Below are 8,342 nucleotides of genomic sequence, written 5' to 3'. Positions count from 1 at the left end.
ATAATCAGTGATGGTGAGCACCTTTGCATATAGATAGATGATAGATAGATAGATAGATAGATAGATAGATAGATAGATAGATAGATAGATAGATACAGATATATAGGGATATCTTCTTTGATGAAGTAGCTGTTCAAGTATTTGGCCTATTTTGGGGGAGGGAAGTTGTTTTCTTATTATTGACTTTTTATCATGGTAAAATCAAGAGTAGTGTTTTTATTAAGAATAGTGTGTTTAATTTACTGTCTTGTAAAAATGGTCCATATTTGTCTTTCATTTATCCAAAAACACAAATTGATTAAGAAAATATGAGCAAATGAAAAACTAAGAAGAGTTCCTCATAGAATACCACAAAATGTTTATACAGTTATTAAACAGCTCACAGATAAAATCTAGATCCAAGAATTGTTTGCTTCTGCTTTAAAAGCTTTGTAACATAAAAAAGTGAATTAAATATAAGGGGAAAAGAGCAAGTTCAAAGCTTCAAATTTATTAAAACAAGCTCTAGGAAAAAAATGGTTCTATATTCTGTCAACTATAATTTTAAAAATATATAGTCATGGAATGTAATGCACAGTATAGGGAATATAGTCAATGGTATATTTTGTAAAACAGGATTCTAAATGGAAACAAAAAAATTGCTCAAGAGCTAAATACTGAACCAAACAATTCAAAAACTATGGATTTCACCGTGCAATTGACTGTTACAATGAAATGCTTTAAAGTGTGCAATATATGCGTATAAATAAAATATACTAGGTTTACAAATTGGCATCTCCATTATTTTGTATTCAGTTTGCTTATAAACTAACTTTTCTGTCTTGAAATCAGAAAGCAGCAAAAACTGGCTAAAAATGCCTGGAAAATTACGTTAGGCTAAAGTGTAATACTTTAATATGGCTAGACAATGATGAAATCATTGAAGAAGGCACAGCAAGCCTCAAAGCCCCAGAGAAACTATTGACTATTTAGCATTTTCACATCATGTGGAAATACTCATTCTGTTTACCAAAGATAGCTGCAGAAATGGTATTCATGATGATTAAGACATGTACCTGTAAAAAGTTAAAACTTACAGCATCATAACAATGGTTTATATAAAATGCCAATATCCTAGATGGGTGGATTGAACCTGGAGGTTCAATCAACTGGGTTCCTGAAGGAGCTCATTACCATTCAACATGGGTGTTGGTCTTTTTAAAACACAGCATATTATTCTTAAGTAGCTTCTTAGATTGTCTTCTGAGCATTGTGATGATCTTTTCAAATGGTGAACAGCTGTGGTATGTTTTTATTAAATCCATAGTTCTTTCTTCTTTTCTGATGTTCCAAGATTTCTTTTATCCTTCTGTCTCAACAACTTCCTTCAGCCATTCTTTTAGGGTATGGTAGGTCTGTTGGCCACGGATTCTCTTCATTTTCTTTCATCTAAGAACGTCTTGATTTCCCCTTCATTCCTGAACAATGTTTTCACTTTAATATAGGATCCTGGACTGACAATTCTTTGCTTTCGGCACTTAAAAGTGTTTTTGTCACTTCCTTCTGGCTTCAATGGTTTCTCATGAGAAACTGCAGTGTCATGTTTCCCACGTGCAGTTTCATTTTTCTCTTTCTGCTTCATTTCAGTTTTCGGAAGGTTGATCATGATGTGACTTGCTGTGGATTTATACTGTCTGGGATTTACAATCTTTGGATTTATACTGTTTGGGATTCACTAATTTCTTGAATCTTTAGGTGTATGTATTTTGTCAAATTTGGTTTTGTTTGTTTGTTTTTTTTAGTTTTAAAATGAGTTTATTAAAGAATGTTATTAGGAAGGCAATGACGTTTGATTTTCATTTTTTAAAGTTCTGTCTCTTCATGCTGTACAATAAAGGTAATGTAAGAGGCTAGATTACAAGCTTCTTTCTACTGGAATCTCTGATAGCTTATATAGCACAGTGTAGTCATTTTTGCAATCCTAGAGTAAATTTAAAGTCTTTTCTATGCTTCCTTTAAAAAGTGATGAATAATAACAGAAGATGACATTTAAAAAGCCATTTTTCTATTCATTCGGTAGTACTGGAGCCAGTATTTTTACCATCACAGGCTACAATTTCCACTTTATCCACTTTAGTAAGTTCTGTCACATCTCTGAATTCAACATCATTCAATACAAAAGTCCACACATCATCGCAGAATCTGCACGTATTTAGAGAGGCCTGTATGAGCTCATCAAGGCTTTCCTGAAGACTGTTTCCCAAAGTGGTATTTCTGTATGACTGATGTGCCATGGCTTAGGAGGAAGGAATTGTTTTTCTTATTCGGTCTTGCATTGATCTCCTGTGGGGAAGGCGCTTCCCACCACAGAGCAGACAGAAGCAGCACAGCTAGGAACCCTGCAGGAGGTATCTACTTCCTGCACCACCTCCTCTGCCACCCAAATTTGGTTAATTTTTAGCCATTATTTTTTCAAATTTTGGTCCTTTTCCAGTTCTAATTTTCCATTTAGTTCTTTTCTATACCTTCTGTTTCTTTGCTGAGGAGTTCTATTTTTCATTTGTTGTAAGCATGTTTATAACTTCTCATTGAAGAATTTCTATAACAGTTTCTTAAAAATTTTTGTCTACATCTGTGTCACCTCAATGATGACATCTGTTGCCTGTCTTTTCTCATTCAAGTTGAGATTTCCTTGGTTCTTGACATGATGAATGACTTTCTATTATATCCTGGACATTTTGGAATTTATGCTGTACGACTCTATACCTTATTTACCTTTTCTGTTTTAGCAGGCTATTTCTGACACCATGCCCTCAGAAACAGGGAGTTGCTGCCTCATTACTGTCAGATGGGAGTGGAAATCCAGGTTCCCCATTTGGCCTCCATGACAGACACTCCAGTAACAAGAGAAGCAGCTCGTGATTGCTGAGTGCAGGTGAGAGCTCCAGCTCCCAATAGGGTCTTCACTGACCTCATAGGAGGAGTCATTCTGGGGGACACCACCCCTACAGGGAAAGATTGGGTGCCTCACTGAAGCTTGGTGAGGGTAAAAGTCTAGCTCCCTATTTGGCCTTTGCTGACAGGGATGAGGCCACAGTGTTTTTACATAGGTCATGTTTTCCGCTTCTTTGCACATTTGATAAATATTTATTAGAAGCTAGATGTGGTAAACTTTACCTTGTTGGGCAGTCGATATTTTTGTAGTTCTATAAATGTTCTTGAGTTTAGTCCTGGGATCCAATTAAGTTATTTGGAAACAGTTTGATCCTTTTAGATTTTGCTTTTATGATGTTTTGGGAGGGTCCTGAGAAGTGCTCAGTCTAGAGCTATTTAATCCCCACTCCTGAAGCGAGGCCCTTCTTTCTTTATTTTTTTAATTAAAGTTTATTGGGGTGACAATTATTAGTAAAATTACGTAGATTTCAGGTGTACAATTCTGTATTACATCATCTATAAATCCCATTGTGTGTTCACTACCCAGAGTCAGTTCTCCTTCCATCACCATATATTTGATCCCCCTTACCCTCATCTCCCACCCCCCACCCCCCTTACCCTATGGTAACCACTAAACTATTGTCTGTGTCTATGAGTTTTTGTTTCTCATTTGTTTGTCTTGTTCCTTTGTTGTTTTTTGTTTATATACCACATATCAGTGAAATCATATGGTTCTCTGCTTTTTCTGTCTGACTTATTTCATTTAGCATTATAATCTCAAAATCCATCCATGTTGCCACAAATGGTCCTATTTCATCTTTTCTAACTGCAGAATAGTATTCCATTGTGTATATATACCACAACTTCTTGATCCATTCATCTATTGAAGGGCATTTTGGTTGTTTCCATGTCTTGGCCACTGTAAATAAAACTGCGATGAACATTGGAGCACACATGTCTTTATGGATAAATGTTTTCAGATTTTTTGGGTAGATAACCAGGAGAGGGATTGCTGGGTCATAATGTAATTCTATTCGTAATTTTTTGAGGAACCTCCATACTGCTTTCCATAGCGGCTGCACCAATCTGCATTCCCACCAACAGTGTATGAGGGTTCCTTTTTCTCCACAGCCTCTCCAACACTTGTTACTATTTGTCTTGTTAATGATAGCCTTTCTGACTGGGGTGAGGTGATATCTCATTGTGGTTTTTATTCATATTTCTCCGATGATTAGTGATGTTGAGCATTTTTTCATATGTCTATTTGCCGTTTGTATGTCCTCTTTGGAGAAATATCTCTTCAGGTCCTCTGGCAAGGTCCTTCTGTGTACGTGACCCAGTGCTCCATGAATCATGCAGTTTTCCAATCTGACTGGTGGGAATAGTCACTGTTCCCAGCCCTGTGCTGTTACTTCTAGTCCTCTCAGGTAGGTTCCTCACACTTACGCAGATCAGTACTCAGCTAAATTCTTGATAAGAACCCTCTGCAGATTTCCAGAGTTCTCTCTGTGCAGCTCTCTCCTCCTCGGTACTCTGTCCTGCAAACTCTAGGTTTTTGGTCTCTCTGGACATCCCTCTCTGTTTTCTCAACTCAAAGAGTTCACCAGCATCCAGCGGGGTGCTGTGGCCTGGAAACTCTTCCAAGGCAGTAAGATGAACAATTGTAGGACTCACCTTATTTGTTTCTCACCTCTCTGGAAACACTGTCCTGCACTGCCTGATGTTCATGTCTTAAAAACCATTGTTTTATATATTTATGTGGTTTTCTTCCTTGGGTATTTTGTTTGTTATTTTTTTGAATATTGTTGTTTCAGGCAGGAGGGTAAATCTGGACCTGTTATTCCATCTTGGCCAGATCAGAAGTCTCCTAGAGAAGTTTTTAACTTTTGATTTCACAAACTATTCAAATTTTCATAAAAGTTGTGAGAATAGTAAAATTAATACTTACATACCCTTTTACCTACATTCAGCAACTGCTAATATTTTGCCTCATTTGTTTTATCTCTCTAGGTAGTTAGATACAGATATACATGCATACACAGATCATTATTGTTTTTGCTGAACCATTTAAGAGTAAGTTGCAGACATCATGCCCCTATCACTATCATTATGTCCATTTTTCAGATGAGTAAACAATCTCAGAGAGATGTAGCAACTTGCTCAAGGCCACAGAACTAGTAATAGAGAGAGCCAGGCTGAGAACCCAGGCGTATCTTTCAACAAAGCCCAAGGTTCTAACCACAACATTTTACAAGGGCCACTGTCTTTACTTAACACACGAGTTGTACTAGATACTAGTTCAAGTTGAAGGCCAAACAGCCATGACAAAATACAGCTAAGACTCCAATAGCAATTCCACATGGAGAATGAGGAGACGATAAAGAATTCCCCATTCGTCCATCCTCAGTCCACTCTGGTAGCCCGTCTAAGGCCTCAATTATCTAAACACTGGATTTGTTTTTTCTCCTGTCTAGTTTGTTAGAGCAATTTAGTGTCTGTCTCAACAAGCAGGATTGAATTTACTGTGCTTGAGACCTTGGAGAGTTGACACTCATTTAGGCCCAAAGAACCGAATCTGCTTCCTGATTCACACATCCTGACCTCTTTCTCCCCTTGTAATACAACCTAAAATGGGTACCAGGAACCCACACCTCACAGGCCCCATTTTGCACCTGGCTACCATTCCTGTGCGCGTGCTCACTGGGGCTCCTCCAATACAGACCCATAAGTGGGACCTGGCCACATCTATAGAAAACAGGTGCAAACTCAAAAACTTAGAAAAGAGACACAGAAGGACCCTCAACTGGCAACCCCTGCTGGTAATAGGACCACCTGGTTAACAGGGCCACATTTTCATGCTACAAAGATTTGGAGGCAGAGATGTTCCTGAATCTCCAGGAGTTTGGTTTCTACTGAGTTCAAAGCCCAGCCTTGACCTGAAAGCTACTACGTTCCCCCTCTAGTCCACTCTGACTGGACATGTGGGAGTTCACCGAAGCCACTGTGATGGTTTTCTGTTCCTGTTACACTGTCTTCTCATGACAGCATCTTCCTGGAAAAGGCCATGATTAATGTTTTATTTCAGCCCATTGCACCATAAGCTGTTTCCAGGGAGGCGAGGGAAGGCAGGGAGGAAACTTGCTTCATTATTTCCAGCTAAATTCCACTCCCTTCATGAGACTTTTCCAGACCACCCCTGCCAACAAATCTTTGGGCTGCATCCCTTCCCTGCTCTCCAGCTTCTCTGACCTTCTAGAACATTTCTTGTCTCCATTAGCCACTTATATAATGCCTTGCTTTTTTCATCACTGATTGACATGTGAATGCCACTTTGTCTCCTTAACCAGATTGGGCATTTCTGGAGGGCTGGGACTATATTTTAAGATAGTTGTATCTTCCCCCAGCTCAAAACATGGTGTTATGTGCCTTTCCCTTAAGCCCTATTTAAAACTCCAAATGTATCATGTTCTCCCCTTCAACCTGAAATATAACTTATTTTGTTTAATATCTGACCCCCATTAGAAGGTTAGCTTCAGAAAGACAAGGATTTTTGTCTGCTTTGTTCACTGATTTTTTCCCCCAGCATTTAGAACAGTGTCTAGCATATAGTGAGTACTCAATAAATGTGTGTTGAATTAAGGGATAAATAATGCAAAAAAACTATGAAGTGAAGGACCAATATTAATGGGAAGATGATATTTTTTCATTTCAAACTCTTCAATGAGTACTTTATGTATGGCTATTTATAAATTTCAACAGAATTTCTTTAGGCTCTCAAATCAATTTCACTTCTTTATTTCTGGCTCAGAAAAGAGTGATCACCAGTAGTTAATTGAGCTTTCACTATGCACCAGTAACCTTATATATTCTCATTTAATCAACACTCCTCTCCCCCAGGTTGATACTGTAACTCAGAAGGATTATGGTGGTAAACTGGGCCATAGTGGTCAACTGGGAAAGGAACTGGAAATATTCTGTATGGAGTCCAAGGGATCAAAAGCAGAACAATGATTAGAAAACTGAAGACAGATTTCAGCTGAACCTAAAAAAGACCTTTTAGAAGTCAGAGTGGCTCAAAAGTGGACTTGGCTCCCTTAGAAGGTTGTGAGATCTTGGTTTTGACAGCATACAAGCACCAGGATGTAAACTCCTCCCAGCTCCAGGAGTCTATGATTCTGTGAGAAATCAAAATTGAGCTTATGAAGATTTGACCAAATGCAATAAAACCTAGTAATACTGGTGCTGGTGCCAATTGGGCTTTGGTCTGCTGGCTAGAGTCTCTAATTACCTGAAATCGAAATAAAAGCATGGACATTTTAGGATATCTGAAGGGACAAAAGAAATTAAATAAGCTCTCAAGTAATGAAGGACTGATAATCATAAAGAGCTCACCCTGGCATGACTTTCTTGGAGGTATTTGTACTTAGTTATATTTTGATGGAACCACTCAGTTGGTATGGATTTTGCATTACCCATATTGCAGAAGGAGCTTTGATTTAAAACTCTGTTTTAACAAAACTTAACCAAGTATCATTTAAGGCAAGAGACCCTGAAGCTGAGTAGAACATAATGCCCTGATGACCAGGCTGAGGACTTTTGTACCTGAGTCTACAGATAGCTCTGCCTTCTGGGTAGAGGACAAAAGACTGGAATTACTGTCTGAAAAAGGATGGGTCCCACTTATGGCCAGCTCCCGGCACCCTCCTGTGAGGAGATACCCCATCTCTAAGATGTCTCTCTCCCTGCCCATCACTAGGCCATCCCATCTCATCACGTGCTGTATACTTGTGCTTCCTTGCTTACTGGACTCCTACAATCTCTGCCTCCCTTCTGCCTGTTTAAATCATTTTACTATGAATATATTTCCCTGACTTCCATCTGGTTTTTCATACCTGGACTTTCCAGCTCTACCTGATGCTTTCATACTGATAATTTGACTGGATTCTTCCCCATAGTACCACCCATAGGCCTTTACATTTTAACGGGGTTTCTACTCTGGTAAGGAATCTATGGGCCCAACCTCCCTCTAGACATCCTCCAGTAACTGGGATGCTGGAATTTCCTATCCATTTAGCCCTGAACTTACTTCTAGGGCCTGGACTGGCGTCTTCCTTGGGTCTGGAGGATGAACCTTACTGCCTAAGTGTGAACTCCTAGACCTGAGGGGTGGCTGAGGCCAGTGTGCAGGGCTCCTGAAGATGCAGGATGGAACCAGGACAAGGAAGAGAAGGGGGTGGCTGGAGACTTGCATCCAAATTTGTATTCTTGCTCTGGGCCCTGCAAATCCTAGCAGTACTGGGTATTAAAATGAGGAAGCCCCAGTCCTGGGTCTCAAGGAACATCAAGGACACAGCAAACCAGGTTTTAAGGTAGGATTTGACTAAAGATTGCTTCTTTCTTCTCCCTTGAGCCTGGAGCCTAGAGCCAGT

At 39.2% G+C, this 8,342-nt stretch overlaps 1 pseudogene; it reads right to left on the bottom strand.

The window, feature by feature from the left end:
• Positions 1–603: 603 nt before the first annotated feature.
• On the bottom strand, positions 604–2,606 carry LOC141571837 (transcription initiation factor IIA subunit 2 pseudogene; annotated as a pseudogene).
• Positions 2,607–8,342: the final 5,736 nt, after the last annotated feature.

Source organism: Rhinolophus sinicus, linkage group LG05 (assembly GCF_036562045.2).
Source record: "Rhinolophus sinicus isolate RSC01 linkage group LG05, ASM3656204v1, whole genome shotgun sequence".
In the NCBI taxonomy this organism is placed as follows: Eukaryota; Metazoa; Chordata; class Mammalia; order Chiroptera; family Rhinolophidae; genus Rhinolophus; species Rhinolophus sinicus.
This window is presented reverse-complemented; position numbering and strand designations above follow the sequence as displayed.